Genomic DNA, 16,660 nt, shown 5'->3' with positions numbered 1-16,660 from the left:
TAGCAAGCCCAGTTTTATCCCTTTCCCCCTTCAAATCTAGTTTAAGGCTCTTTCAGTGAGCCCTGCTACCTCCAGCGCAAAGATCCTTTTCCCCCCTGAGACAGCCGTGCCCTGCCTGCTGCTGGAGGGCCCCATGTCCTATAGACTGACCCGTGATCAAAAAACCTGAAATTCTGCCAGCTTATGCAAGAGCGATTTCTCATCTCAACTTGCTGCAGCACCGCTTTGCTGGCATAGTATTTTTAATTTATTTATTTACACCACAGTTTAATTTGCAAGAGCACATACTGCTTGGTGTCTGGGTCTCAGTTTTGGACCAAGATGGGTGTAATTCCTCTAATAAAATGTAAATGTCTACAGGGGAGATGGAGACATCAGAGCCGGTGGTAAGACTGCAAGAGTGGCCACACTGTGTCAGACCAAGGGTTCATCTAGCTCAACGGCCAACAGAGGTGGTAGGCAGGGGCTTAGGCAAGAGTAAGGAAATGGGAGGCAAGTTGGATAAATCCCCCAAGCTTCTTTCCCAGCTGCTAGTTATTTTCAGCTCAGTATCATGAGCTTTACCTATTTAGTAACTCTTAGCAGATGTATCTTTTAAGTACTTTCCCGTCTTCCCTTGAAGTGAGTTGTGCTTTTGCCATATTTTTCACTGATGTCAAGCCACCCAGGCACCCTGTACAGTCAGGGCAGGAGAAGTTACTTTGAGGTAGCAATTCATATGAAAGGTGCCTAAAACAGAAATCTTCCCTAAGAAGTAGCAATTTCTCTGCATTCGCTGGAAAGGAGCCTGCAATGACTAATTCAAGTGAAGAAATCTGCCCTGCAGATGTCTGAAGGTAGAGGTAGTGAATCTCCCTTGAAGTCTCTGCTCGTCAAGTCGCCCTCGACTGAAGAAAGAGCCTGGCTTTCTCAGCAGCTTGCCTCCTCAACGCGATCCCAGCCAGCCTGGGGTCTGCCCGTTGGCACTGTCAGCACCTGCTGCCGCTTTGTCCCCCATCACCCCACCGGCTGGCCAAGTGGCTGCAGCAATGTCAGAAAACACAGGGCTGCTCTTCAGTCTATTACAAATTCCCCTGAGCTCTTTGCCTTTGGGGCACTCAGGAGAGAGCTGGGAGTGATGTCCTGCCACACCGTGTAATGAGTAAAAGCAGGTGTGAGTTGTGAGCATGTAATTGGCTGTAGAGGGGTATGTACCAAGCCTGGGAGAGGAGGAAGTGAGCAGGACGGGGAGACGGGATAAGTCTTATTCTAGTGTAGTCACTGAGACAAGGAAAGAAAAGAAGCTCTCTGTAAACAAGTCCAAGGGTGTATTTATTCCATTATAGGAAGCATGGGTGAAGTAGGACGCTTGCTTAGCCTCCTTCCTTCTCCCTCTCTCCTGGCTCATAATAGAGGGAGGTGGGACAACTTGCTGAGAGAATATAAAAGGTAGTATTTAAGTGGCTGAAGGTAATTTTTCTGCTAAAAGCTTTGGAAGCCTAAAATCTTTCACTTGTGAAAGATAGGCCCTTTGCATGTGCTCCTCTATCACATATCATCATCTTTTTTAAGAGATAAGATACAGAAGCATGTACACACAGGTTTGGATTTCACAGCAAACTATTTCAAAATGCGTTATGCTTGAGTCATTAAGGAAACACGTTTCACCAAACTTTCAAAGAGCCAAAGCTCTCTTTTTATCCAGACTTTGCTCTCTTTTATACTGACGTCAATCTGAAGTAAATTTAGCAATATCTGCATTGCCAAAGTATTTACAATGGATTTACACTAAAGATTAAGGGTCAAAACATTATTCTAGAGCACTTCTGTGGGGCTGATCTGACTAAATAGCGAAACCTACAATGCAGACATGAGAGTATCAACTAGAACCTTCAGACTATGGAGGGTATTGAGGGACCTAGACTGTGGAGGGCATTGAGGGCAAACCTGATCGACAGCTCGTGAGGAGTCAGACAGTGCTCATTGACCCAGAGCTGCTTCACAAACACTAAGTCAAAATCAGAAGAGGACATGTGGACATGAAGATGAGGCAGGCACGGGGAAGCAACTAGAGACCAACCTCAATGTTGCTGTAGTTTCACTGTAGAAACAAGCAGAAGATGTCAACGCAGTGTGGAAAGTTTCAAAGAGGTTCTAATGAGATCTTAAACCAAACTCATCAGTTTTTCAGAATGCAGATCTTAGGATTAATTAACCCAATTAGGACAGGGTTAATGAAAAGGGCACATCCACCAAATTGCTGCAGACATGCAGGTGCTGCACCAGCTTCAGGTGGAAATAAAAACTGGTGGGCAAGAAAGCTGCTCACCACAAAACCAGGCAGAAATCACAGGCAGTCTGCGGTTTGCATGCTGGAAGATCAGCGAAAAAGCTTCAGAAGCTGCCAATCATAGAAATTACAAGATTCTTTGCAAAGGCTGTGGCCTAAAACCACTTTAACCCTGGTAGCTGATCAAAGGGAAATTGAAGATGGCTTGCTCAAAGTCCTCAGCAGTTTCTTAAACCCTGTGTTCTTCAGCTCTGCTAGAGTTAAAACCCACTTCTCAGCTCCCCATTCAAAAGCAGGGAGCAGAGATTCCTACAGCTGCTTCGCATATGGCAAGGCGAAGTCCCTGCTCGCACCCTACCACTATACATAAATACAGTGTCACTAACTAGTTAGAAAACTGGAGTTCACCACAATTATCTAATAAAGAGATGGCACTTCAAGGGGTTAAGAATACGGATGCATAGCACCTTTTACAAAGAAAAGGGTAAAAACATTCCTGCAGTGACACCAAGGTACATTGATTTTCTCACCTGCTGAGAAAAATCTGTGTCAAAATTACATCAATGGATTTGTTGGTGAGGGTTTTGAGAAGTCTCTTGCAGAAAGAATCTGGCTTTCAGCCTTGTCCTACTTCAAAGCAAGCAAAGGTCTCTGCCTGGCTTTTGTGGAGCTAGCTAAAGACTCCAGCACTGTCAGCCACAAGCAGCCCAGAGGCATCGGCATAAATTTGGATGTCCAAGTAGGTTTGTGAGCATATTTTAGTTATTTCATGACGGTGTGAGGTAACGCAAAGGTTCTCAGTGATGGCAAGATGTCAGAACATGTCACTGTCAAAAACAGCCCCAAGCAAGGTTATGTCCTCGTCCAGCTCTCGCTTACTGTGTTTTATGCAGCAGTGCTTCTTGCTGCGTTGGGAAGCAGCAGTGAAGGGAGCTGCTTTAATTATTTTATAGGTGGCAGAACTGCTAAACTGGAGAGATGCCAGGCTAAATCGAAGGTCAGAGAGGTCCTCCCAGGCAATCTGCCCTTTGCTACTGACAGTGTGCCGGATGTGCAGAATATTACTGATGGCTTTGATTGTGCTGCCACGGCTCAGCCCTGTCACATGCATAAATACTGCCGTCTTTTTCCAGGCAGAAGCATGCTGATCCAATAGCGGGCCTTGGCAATACAGTGCTTAAGTCTTGCAGGTGAAATTCTGCTGTCTTGGCAGCAAGGTCCCCAAACGTCATGACCAATAATAGTTGTTCAAAGGAGAGTGAGAGCCTTGTGGCTTTTGAAAGATTAAAGCTGCGTATGAAGGAGATTCCTGACTTCAAACACAAATAGAACAGCACCACGTTCCTGTCAGCATCACTCTTCTGTACAGTGGGGCTCTCAGGCAATACACAACTGCTCCGAGTCTCAGCCCAGTCTATGCACACTACTTTCATGCCCTTGCAGATAAAAAAAAAGTCAGGACAACATCCTGAAAGCTGAGATCTGAACCGCTGTCAAATATTAACCACTGCCAAAGATGCCTGCGAGCTTGGCTACACTGGTGTGAGCGTTGGTGCCTGTATCAGGCAAAGCGTTGCACACAGTTGGGTGGAAGGTGAGGTACAGTCCAGCACAGCCTTACAAGCAGGCACCCAGCACTGATCTTCAATTGCGGCATAAGTTTCCCAACACAAGAGGCTCCCCGCTGGCTGCTGTGGTAGGGATGATATACTGATGCCATTGCAGCCTCTCACCAAATTGGAACAACCCAATGACACAAAAAAGGACTAAGAGGGAAATGCCTAATTAAGCATTACTCAGTGCTACCCCTATTTATTTATTAATTGCAAGTATCAGGGAAATTTCTCAGAAAAAAAAACAACAAAAGCTGAATCGTCAGTATAAAATAAGAGTTAGAAATTCAACGGCTTTCAAAACACTTTAAGGGAGGAAATAGCCTCGACTTACAAATGCAGTGACAAATGAGAAAAGCTATTATACACACTACACTATGATGTTTTGTGCTATAGCAAAATACAAGTGTGATTAAGAGTTTTAATATACAAAGTTTATTCATAAAATGTGGGCTTCTTAAATTGTATTGGCACCATGAAACATAAAGAAAACAAGAGGAAATTGAAGCACAGAACGACCACAGAAGTGCACATTTCTTCGTGAACTGTTTCTTACACTTGGTTTCTCACTTTCTGGACTATCCCACATGTACACCCCAGCCTTCTTTCAGATTTTCATCACTGTAAATCCAACACCACCAAGATTACTTTACCCTTATCACACAGCTCCAAGTCTGGTACTGGTGTTACTGGAGTTGCTTCAAATACAGGAGTGCAGATATTGGCTGTGGAGGCTCTTAAATGACACAAAGATAAGGAGAACTTCAAAGCAGACTGTTCTAGTGGAGTAATCATCAATTCTAATGCTGTGGAAAGGACTTCATACTTCTTCATTGGAGAGATGGTGGCCACAGCCTGAAACTGTGTAAGCGGATCGGCACCATACGCAATGTGTGGCTAGAATATTTTGGGTTTCGGACAACCAGGAGCAGCAGAGAGACAGAAATTAACATCCTCACCTCCAGGTGAGATGATATCAGGGGTTCAGTAGTTCTCTTTGGCCTGATCACCCTGTGTTCACTGAGCGACAGAGCCACACTCTTACCATGTAGGTTGTTTCGTGTTCAGCTGTGGTCACGTAGGAAGCAGCAAGAGATATTGTGAGGGGGCTCAAGGAGGTCAAACTGAGGTCTCTCTCCCTTACCAACTAGGGAGCTGCAGATGCAGAGAGAAGTCACAGCTGCTGTGCTGGGGAAATCATATATACAGATAAAACCACACACATCCACACCATTCATTTTATTACTGGTGTACAGATGTTTACAAATCTGAGAGCAGCCATTTCCTTTAGCATGGGAAGTATCCCTAGCAGGAGAAGTAGTCTGGAGGCCAAGACAGCAGAGTCAGTGCATGAGAAGTAATAGAATCCACTTCACTCATATTTTTTGGCAACTTTGAGACATTGCAGTCTTAAAAGATAGTTGGCAGTTAGACTGGGTTATCACAAACCCAGCCTACAAGCCTGCCTAAGCACAAGCAGGAGGAATGACATATCTTTATCATTGTTTTCACTGGGAAGAACTTTACACGGCTATTGTTTGATTGTTTTGTCTGTTTCTGGATTTGTTTTCCAAATTTTCAAACCCTTCTGGTGAAACTGGTGTGAAAAGTAAATAATCTTTCATAAAGATACAATTTCAAAAACGCTCTTACCTAAGCCTTTGGGTATATGGGGGGGAGAGACAACTAAATAATATAGAGTATGCACCTAAGATCTGCTACCTACACAGAGTATGATTCCCAACCCTCCACTGGAATTAAGATGAAAAATTGTAAAATATTTTAGCTAAAATTTACTTAAGCTCTAAAAGCAAACTGAAAACAATACTATCCCTATAGAAGAGACTGTATAAGTTATACTTGCAGTAAGTCTGAAAAAGCCAAGAGATTCCTGAAGTTATACAGCTAAATAGATAGTTTACCTGTTTGCAGTTCTGTTCTTAACATTTAAAAATACTTTCATTCGGGTACAACAGTACATGGGTATGTATGGATGCACGCTGTTATAACAGTATGTAACCATATAAAAGTATAATTTCACGTGGATTCATAAGCTATTTTACTTTTCTTTTAAGCATAAACGCTGAAGAGGTATTTTGAAAAAGACTCTAGGACCTAATCCAACACTTGCTGAAATCACTGAGAGTTGCTACATCATAGCCTCTCCTCTGCAAACGTGTGCCAAAGAGCTAGGAATGTGGCCTCGGTGCAGCCAGAGCCCTCGCGGTGTCCAAAAACACCCACCCTTTCTGCACTCTGCTCTTGTGGAGGAGTCAGCATGTGAGTGGCAGATAGAGAAGGTACCCATGGGACGCTGTAGAGTACTGCCAGATGTAGACATCCACGTCGCTCTCAACTTAATTCAGCTCAAAAGCAGGCTGTACACAAATCCCATTAGGCTGTGATGGGCCTTCTAGAAAAGAAGCTAGACTTTGTCTTTTCTGCCTAATATCACCACAAGGAAAACACAAAGAGGAGCTAAAAGGTGCACAGAGTGGAGTGTTGGACACCTGACACCCAGAAACACTGATATTTCTCTTTGTCTCCTTGGAGTACCCCGAGTGGCAGGTCCCAGCAGCCCTCCAGCAGGAACACAGCTTGAGCTATGTGGTACCAAAACTATTAGAATTTGGCTGAAAGCAGTTTTTTTGGAGACGTTGCATGATTTTTTTTTTCTGTGGTTCATCTTTTGTTCTAACATGAGTTTAAATCTGAACTCCAAAAGCAAAAGGCAGATTTCTATTTTAGAATAGGAAAGCACAATGATTATATTTTAAACCTTTGATTAGCTTCTTTGAGGGAAGCTTAAACTTTCTGATCACAGTATGGAAGTATGTACAGTGCAAAACCTGTTGTATCCTGAATTTTGACCACATTAGTTTGACATAAATATCAGCACAATGAACAAGAAATTGGTGAATTTACCTTCAACTTTTAGAAATCTTGCATACAGTGATCAGAAGGCTGTAGAGTACTCCAGTATCACCTGATAAAATGTTCTTGTTACGTGCTAGTAAGGTCTTCTCCCAATATGTACATTCCAATTCTTTTAATTCTGCTATCCATATAAGTGGGTTTGGTATTTTTGTCATATTAGTAGCTTCAAAAGTTGTTGATTTAATGTTTTCTTATAACCTGGCGTCACGGGTTTGTAATTCAATAAAATTGCACATGGTTGAAACTTTCAACACTCTTCCTCAAGGCCTGGGTGGGGCTTCAAGGGTTGTGCAATGTGTCTTCACTGATGCAACTAAGTGCTTTACAAAGCTCAAAAGAGAATATGGACAGATGAGCCCACTGGCAGTGGGCTGGCCTGGGGGCTTCTCTGCACAAGGCAGTCAGATGCAACCATGGGCACTTCAGCTGTCCCAGCCAGAGCACAGAAAAGGAGACCTATCACCCCTGGTGGCATCTGGGATTGGAGACTCACACAACCGGCTCTTGCTTGCTGCTTCCTTGAAGTTTTGTGTTGAGAGTCCAGTTTTGCTCTGAGTCCTAAAGCCCCTTAAAGTCCCATGTGTTTTATGGAGATGGTTCGGGATTTGTCTCAGGAAAAGCACACTGCGTTCCTACCAATCTCCTTCCCCTAGGAGTAAACCAGGCACTTCTAGGTGCAGGTGCCACTAGACTGCCACCACGGTACCACATATGTCCCTCAGGATGCTGGTCTCAGGTAGGCTTTGGGTGCTGGGAGGGAAAGGTTTGGGCAGGGGGTTCACTGCTCTGTGTCAGAAGCCGCCTTCGATCCCTTGTCTGCCCCAGGGATCACCTGCACTCAGCCCTATAGGTGTCAGCGGCCAGACTGGGGCAAAACCACACAGCTGGCCCCTCCATTCCAGTCGAGCTTTTGCTCATTGAACCACCCTGCTGTGGTTACAAACCAGCACTCACAGAACGCACATTATCACAGAAACCTTCCTCAAAATATTTCCTCTGGAATTCATTAGATTGCAAGCACTTTGGCTATTTACCTCCACTTTTTGCAGTACCAACTTTCTCAGAGTTTTTAACGTATGAATAATGAACAGTTGCAAGAAAATAATTCATAATTTTGCAATTAGGGTTTGGGGAAATTTGCCACTTACTGGGTCATTTTAAATAAAATAAAAAATGAATGTCCTTAGAAGGAAAGGCAAGAAATCTTTTTTCAAAAAGGAATTACCTGATTTCTTTTGCAGACATCTCCTCCAGGAACCAGGCATATTTGTATGATGACTAGTTCTTTCAGTACACTTTCCATTGACTCCATAACGACAAGTTATGGATTAAGAAAAAAATGTAATCTGCTGAACAGCACAATAGATTTTGTATCACGAGTTTGATTTGAGTGTTACATAAGTAATAAATGTAAGTGATAAAAGAAAAAAATAATGTTCTATTTCTTCATACTATTAGAAAGTAGTTTCTAATATCACTTATCTTATTTACTAATTAACTTTTGTTTCTGCATAATTTTACTAAACATGTTCTAAAAATCAACTGGTTAAACTAAATATTGATTAAATACTGCCTCTGACAAACATATGTAAGCTACTTTTAAAAGGAGCATCCTACAGAGGGTTATAAGTAACGCAGATTATATTTGGCTTACTTTATATTTAATGAAGGAAAACAAATGTTTCTAGAGTATGCCTAATCTGTTTTTTACTTCCATCTTTGGACAACTAAAATTGTACCCCACAAGTGTCTCCACAGACTTTCCCAGGAGACAATGTGACAAACTCAAGAGCCAGATGTCTGTGCTGTAGGTATTGATGTTTGGAAAAAGGAGAAAAAAAATGTTTTCTTGTCTGATCTGAGCATTGTTGTGCTGCAAGAGTCACATAACCTTCCAAACTATCTCACTCTGGCTTGTGTCTGTCTTTGCATGGTCTTTTTATACTTCTCTATGTCTACCAGGGAAACAAAAGTCTGGTTTTGAGAAAGGTGATGGCAAAAGTGAGTAACAACATCTCCCCTGTCTATTTACCCTTGTTTCAGCAAAGTTCTTGTGCCTCTCCCCATGCAAACATCTTCCACCTGCCTCGGGAGGAGAGGATGCAATGGTGTGCAGGCTTTCTGGCCCGTTCTTCTCTTGAAGAAGATACAGCTTTCAAGCCGGAATAAAAGGACTACCTTAAGTTACCTTTTCTCAGAAGGATGTACATTATTGACAAGATTTGGCCTGCAAGAGGAGTGGTAAGTGGGTTGATTTTTTAAAGGTTCGGTTATAAAGAAGCTTCTTCAAATGTCAAGGCTTTCCTCCAAGTGCTTTTCAGTTTCAGATGCAATTCACCATATCTTCGCTATGACAATTGTATTGATACTAAAAGGTACCAGACTCCCAAGGGTTTTGATACTTCGGGACTCCTTATATTAGGTCTGGGTGACTTGTTGATGCCAAAGAAAGTGCACAGTGTGAGGCATTGTATTTTCCTGTTTCTTACATAATTATTTAAAAGGAAGAGCCCAAGTCATGATCTTTATTTTAAACTCAGTCAGAACGATTAGTGACATTAAGAATATGGTTGGGAAAGGACAGACTATGAAAAGAATAAAAATGAGTTAAATGAGGACTTGGCCCAGAGAATGCAGGAGAAAAAATAAAACAAAGTAAAAATAAAGCCTACATCCAATTCCTAGACAAAGCTACTTGATAAAGTTGTGATCGGTCACTATGGCAACAGATTTTTAAATGGAAATACAATGCTTTTAATGCTGCAAGCACATTTTTCTATACAGATCTAGTAAATGAACTCACCTTATTACAGTGAACATAATTTTACAATAGGTATTCTATATAATGTTAGAAACAGAGAGAATAAAAATATAAATAGTTGTAAGATGTTGATGTTTTTACTGTATTACTGGTTCGGTTGTTCAGAGGCTCAGGAGGTAAATGGTAACATTAGCTATTTTCTTTCCTCAGGGAATCTTTTAATAACTGGTGTAAATCAAGGCAACTCTAAGTTTAAATGAGAAATATTTGCTTCTGTTTTCTTGGCTTTCATACTAACAGAGTTGGGATGGTGAATCAACATATTAAGCTCTATTCTGTGATGTAAGAATTTGTCCATTCAGCTTCCACTCTGATGGAGGCGATTCACTTCTCACCCCTTTTGCTCTGCACCCCTCACAACAGCATCGAGGCCAAGCCAGCCTCGCATCATTCATGCAAATTTTGGATGTCTGTCAATAAGAGCTGACATTTCTGCAGCTGGAGCAAGACTTATCCGGTACCATACCAATGAAACCAACATCCAATACGCACATTCTGATTTGACTAACATAGCTATATTGTCACTTCTGCACCTAAGAACTTGGTCTATCATGTTCAGGGAAGGTAGATGGCAATACTCTGAAGGAGCAAGCTTAACAGCTTATGTTGCTTAGATATGTAACAAACAGCTGCTGTGTATCAGCGGCTGATTTATCAGGAACGGGTGGGGAGCACAGGCAACAGTGGAGATTGAAAACATTCATCAAAACCACTGGCACAACCATACGGGCTCAGGATGATTACGGAGGCATCACAGACCTGCACTGTCCCTGCCTGCCTCACCACCATGCCCAGCCGTGTTAGTGATGTGCTGCTTATTTTGTGGTATCTCCTCTTCCCTCTCCACATGTTCCACCCTTTTGGCAGATTCTTCCGTATGCTTTATCGTGACATTGCTTGAAATTCAGCCCTTCAGAGCAGGCACGGTTTATTCCTAGGCCAGCAAACAGCTGGCTGCTTGGTGGCTGTCCAAAGAATACCGCTACAGCTTCTGCTGAATGTGCTCATATTCCTTCATACGTCAGTATTTTGATCCCAAAAGACTGGCATTTTAGAGCTGTTGCAAAACTGGAGATCCTTTCACACTTTTGGCAGTTTGCCTACTCTAAACCCCCTGACATTTTATTTGATACATATTTAATCCCTAGGAAATAATTGAGTATGTAGGAGCCGTCTCACATACACCATCTCAGCCCTGCACAGATTTCAGTTTGGGAGGCAAGGCAGAAGTTGCTGGGAAGAGCCCGATGCACGTGTCTCATCTTTGGCCAGCCTCTGTGGGAGCGCAGCCCCTGCCAGCCCTGCCGGGGAGCACAGCCAAGCACGGGCATGGAAGGGGGTAGGAGAGACACAGCCACCTGCGGGGCTCTTTCTATGGGCAATGAATTATTTTTGTCTCGCTGCTGTGAAGGAACACTTGTCTTTAAAGAACTGCTTTCCACAGGCTTCATTTAAGCATCTAGTCCATGCCTCACTTCATCAGGAGGAAAGAAGTGGAAGGGACTCACATTTTAAGTTTGGCTGCAAAATCCCAGTTTCAAATGCTGTCAGATACTATGACATCAAGCTGCAAAAAACACAAGGAGAATTTTCCAGTAAGCATAGGTAGGCAAGGTTTGGGTTTTTTCCACACCCTGAAAATACTGTCCACCTGATTTTAATTTCTGTCTGTGTAGGTGCATCCTGTTCACAACACCCATGCTCTTTGGATCAAAGAGAGCCTACAAGCCTTGCGTCTCCGTAAATATGGTATTTATTTTAACTGGTTTGCAGAATAAGTGTATTTTGTGCATAATGTTTATAGGATGACAATAATAACTATCTTAGTAGTAATTTTTGAGGGATCGTTCCTCATTTTAAAACATCCTCAATTCAACAGCTAACACCCTGAGATCAACAGGTAATCTAGCCTGGAGCTTCTGGACCTCCTAATATACACTCTGATAGCAGGAGTTAGAACAACCTGCAGGAATGAAGGAAACATCCCTGGGGCTGAAGATGGAAATAGCAGGCATAAAAGCCAAAACAAAACCCGTGGAAGGATGGGCGAAGGTTTTGCCATGAAGTTCCATGAGAATAAAGTTCCAGATTGTTTGCACCAACCTTTTGTTTTGTAACAAACCCCTTAGAGTTTAAGCACTTCACTTGACCAGTATTTCTAAATAAAGAATACTGACACCAAAAGCAGAAGGCACCAACTCTCACAGACACATAGGTACCCAGTTCCTAGGAATTTGACTTCCAGTGACTTAGGGATTTATGTCTAAATGCCTTTGAGGCTCTGGGACCTTTTTTCCCTAGCAAATGAGAACAAAAGTGAGATAACACAGCAAAGAACAAGAGCAGGATTCCAAACTAATAATACTGAGAAGGTTTCAGGTTAACCAGCCACAGGGGTGAATTTACAGAGAGGACTTTTCTTAAAATATTATTTACAGCTGAGCACCTGGAGAAAATAGTTTGCACCTGGCCCAGCTAAAGAGCTTTTTTCCTAACAAGAAATAAAGGAAGAAGCATGGGGAAGATTTACGTAATCTTCACACTCAGAGTCAGCACCCTGGAAGAAGAAAATTAGATAAAATATAGTGGTGGGTAAAACAGGCAGAAGGATGTACAGCAGTGAAAAAAACAGTCAATATTAATGTTAGCAAAAAGATGTGTGATACGAATAAGTAAGAGGACTGTGCTTAATCCAGCTTGGGAACAGAGAGCTGTCAAGAAGAAACAAGGGATACACTTAGCAACACAAGGAATATACAGGGCAATATTGCCCACAGAGCGGGCAGCGGCGTGGCAGACGGCCTGATGCTGCAGATGCAGTAAGTGCCACAGCAAAGCGAGGGGATGGTGATAACTACTGCAACAGGATTTTTGCAAGCATGCGCCGTTCAGAGGAGATGAAAGTGTGGGATTAACTCAAGGATCTGTTTTTGCTTCAGGCCCACAGATCTGACGTTCAGTATATTTGCCTCCTTAAGCCACGTAAGGCTTCAGAGCAGGACACACTGCTTCACACGGAGCCTGTGTTACTATCGCTGAAGCAACCCGCCGAGGGAGGGGAAGGGCAGATCGAACCCTCGCTAGCCAGGCGTGCCGATACACTGCTGCAGGGCTCTGAGCTGGGGGCTGCAGGCAGTGTTTGAAGGCCCCCTCTGTAAGCTGCAGCGAAGTGACCCTGCATCTATTATTGCTCTCCGTACCCACTCCCAGCGGTGCTGCCTTTGGGACAGGGTTGCTGCAGAATAGGCTGGCTGGCGGGGAGCTGCCAGGCTTTTCTGTATTGCAGCTAGGAACAGCTCCCCTGCCCCAGTTGCATCACCACCATTCTTCTGGAGCATTTCTCCTTTTGCTGGCTTTCTGTCTGACCCAGCATAGAGTTGTGGATGGTGGGTTTCACCTCCAAAATTCTGCTCAAGCTGTTCCCAGCACTGCTCTGAGTTATATAGGTACCAATAGATTTTTGCTCTGCATGAGCAAGTGCCAATGGAGGGGCCTCAGCTCCTCAGGAGACGTACTCTGCACAGCCTGCCAGTACATCTTTTCTCATTTTCCCTTCAAGACTGTCTTTGTCTTCTGTGAGCAGTCAGGAGACTGATTTTCATACATACTCCTGTGCCAACAATCATCCTCTCATAACAGCATCCCGATGGCATTCATGCACTTACCTCCAGGCAGCTTTCCCTGGCTCAGTGCTGCTGCTGGGTGCCCAGCCTGTGAAGGACGTGGCCCTCTGAAATCAGTGGAAATACTTCCCTTGACTTCAGTGGGCTTTGGAAGAAGCCTGCGATAGCCCTGATGGAGAGGGTCCTCAGCAGCCTGTCGGAAGCCCGTGACAACAGTCCCATTGCCTGAAGCGGAAAGCAGCGTGCACCCCACGAGCGCTCTGTGCTCCTCTCTTGCTTGCCATGCCCCTTCACACCTGGTTCTTCTGACCTGCTGTAACCACCTATAAGGGGAAGGTCCAGCCTGTCCCCAAGAGGTTCAGGTGTTTGTGTGCCTCCAGTTTGTCCTCCAACAGGAGGCTATCGTATGGCACTGTGGGAAGCCGAAGGAAAGCCTGGGGGCAGGAGCTGTCTCCCCAGTAAAAATGTGCCTTTGTGCTGGCTGTGTAATTTAGACAACTGATCCTAAACATGGACAGGTTTTCTTAGTGGATATGGTGTGTGAGTGCACAGTGCCCATCACAGTGGCCTCAAGTCTAACCTATAAATACCATAAATACTAGTACTGTTATTTATATTAAACAGGGGATGAGCTATTGTTTCGCAGTGAGATGTTCAGAATATTTGGCAGCCTCGGGGCTTGGATGACATCAGTTTTGACTTTCAAAATCAAACTGCCACCTTGTGGTACGGCGGGGGAGAAGTCTATAGAAATTCCATGGATAGCAAAAATACAGATACATAGTAAAAAACGGTCCCTTTGCCTCACCAATGACCCACAGTATTTCTGTATTCTTAAATATGTCATACTTTAAAAAGTCAGCCTAAATTTTTGTGATTTTTTGTCAATGTAAAACATAAAACCATTTCTTCATTCTTGTATGTAATTGTACTGAAACCACCAGTGCACTCATATGGGTGCAGTTTTCAAGATTAGACCCCAATGCCACTTACAGAGAAACACTAACTGTAAAGGCTATAGGTACCTATAATTGTTTCCTTTCTCTCTTTAAACTCATTAATGTTAAGAAAAATTTCTGTGAGAGTTAGAGCAGGGCCACACAAATTGCTGAAGGTGAGCAAGTTGTAGTGCATCACCTGGTCTGAGGTGCTGTTCCTGTGCATGCTCTTGGACCATGACCGGTGTAAGGTAATTTTAATCAGGTTTATTTTTCACTGTGGGCTAAGCCATCACTAATTACTTCACCTTGCTTCTCAACCAACAGCAAACACGATGGATCAGCAGACGTGCAGTAATCTGTTACAGCAATGTCCTTGTGCATCTCAACCTTCAAGCAGCAGACCAGCATGGAGATGTACTGGCACAATCCTTTCAGCTAGATTGAACGTCCTTGTGTAACCTAATACTATTTATGAAAGATGACAGATGAAAAGCTAGTCTGTTTCAAATCAAAAAAGTGTAGCTGAGGTGAGCAATTGATTGCAGCCACATATCAGTGCTTTGTGCATCCATGACTTTTCAGGAATATAGTGGGTTTTTAAAAAAGGTGCAGGTAAAAAGCAGCCTGTAAGACCTGGAGTTCACATCTTGTCCCTCTGCTCATGCCAGACAAGCATTAATACCTTTTTTTAAGTGAACTGAAGTCACCCACTACTGAAAGTAACAAAGGAAGAAGGCAGTTGTGCCGGAGGAAATGTAAAGGTATGGAGAGCATGATGCTGACCCTTCTCTTAAGTAAGCCTAGAAAGACCCAGATGAGCTGCCTGCAACCTAGAGCACCAGGGCAAGCTATCTTTCTTCCCACTGTGTCTATTACAAAGTGCAGTACCTCCTCAGGGAAGCTTTGTTGTTTTTTTTTTTGGGGGGGGGGGGGGGGGGCGTGTTGGTTGGTTTGTTTGGGGGGGCGGGGTGTGTGGTGTGTTTTGTTTTGGTTTTCCCCAAAGTATTCTTCACCCAAAAGTGCATAGGTAGAAGGAACTCACAAATTTCAGAAGTTTCCATGAACTGCTGTCCTCTAACACCTTCATGCAGTACTGGCTCTAGGAGAGAGCTGGTGAGCACTCCAGTGGGTGGGGGTCCTGCAGGCCCTTACGGAGCTGCCTGAGGAGCCTGGCCCCTTTTGAGCACAGAGGCTGCTCCAACTCGCAGTATCACCTGGCTCACATTTTCCCATCAGCTCACTTGGCAGCCAAACTCCTAGGAAGAATAAACTTGAAAGTTTCTTCTTAGTGGCTGCTCTGGTGTTGGCTTTGCTGGGTGATTTAAATCAATGGTGGATAATCTCCTTCTAGCTATGGTCTCATCCAGCAGCCCAAGTGGGTGCAGGTGTGAACCATTTGTACGTCATGCATGGCAGTAGCTCGTGCTAGCCATGTGTGGGTTTGCATCTTCACAAACTGCTGTCAACACAGGGACAGGGCTGGCAAAGACAGCAAGAGAAGGGAGGGAGGGGGAAGTGTTCAGTGTGTGGTGGGGTTGTGAGGGAGAAGGTCTGAATTTAGATGAAGAGTGGGCAGGGGAAGGAGAAGCACCTATGGAGCCATGCAGCCTCCTGTGCTTGCACCTGAGTTAATTCACATGTAAACCCTGTGTGGTATGTGAGATCCTCCCCCCCCTGCCCCAGCATGGCTGTACAGCTCTGCAGCCCCCTCATCCCAGCATTTATCCTGGGATGCACTGCTTCCTGGGAGCACTGCTTGTGGCCTCTGAGCAAACTACGAAAATCCTGCTGTCAGGAGACCAGGCTAGATCAACGCAGTGATCTCCTGGGGGCCTTACAGATCAGGGTACCTGAGACCTGCATGGTGGGGGGCTCTTGTGAAGGCTGGCTGCTGGCTGGAAGAATGAAACCAGGACCAACATGCCCAACGCTCTCCTGGGGAAGAGTGAGCTACCTCCCACAGGAAGAGTGCCTTGGGGGATGTTATTGGGTTCCCCCCCCGCCGCCCCGAGATGCACTAGCTAAAAGGCATCTGCAGGCAGAGCACCACGGTCCTTTGTTTTCAATAGATCAGTTATGGAAACTGTGAAAGAAAATGTTGAGTGATTCTCCAGCTGAGAAACAACACCCAGGACTAGTGTCTTTTAATGTAATTATATGGCAGAACCAGAGGGTAACCGTGTGGTTAATGAAGTTTAATGTGTATAAAGCCCATAGAGATAAATTTTATTTTGGTGTTATTGCTAGCTTGTCTGTCCTTGCTTTCATAAAAAGAGTGTGGTGATATCTAAGAGTGACATTTCAATGCCTGAAATGCCCCTCATATAAATAGAACAAGCAGATCAGCATGACTGAGTGATAAAATTACCTTCTGGTCTTCAGGAACTTCAGCATGCAACCGTGCTATAGGCACCTCAGCGTACACCTCTTCGCAGCACAAACAAATACGTTTGGAA

This window comes from Falco biarmicus, chromosome 4 (assembly GCF_023638135.1).
Source record: "Falco biarmicus isolate bFalBia1 chromosome 4, bFalBia1.pri, whole genome shotgun sequence".
In the NCBI taxonomy this organism is placed as follows: Eukaryota; Metazoa; Chordata; class Aves; order Falconiformes; family Falconidae; genus Falco; species Falco biarmicus.
This window is presented reverse-complemented; position numbering follows the sequence as displayed.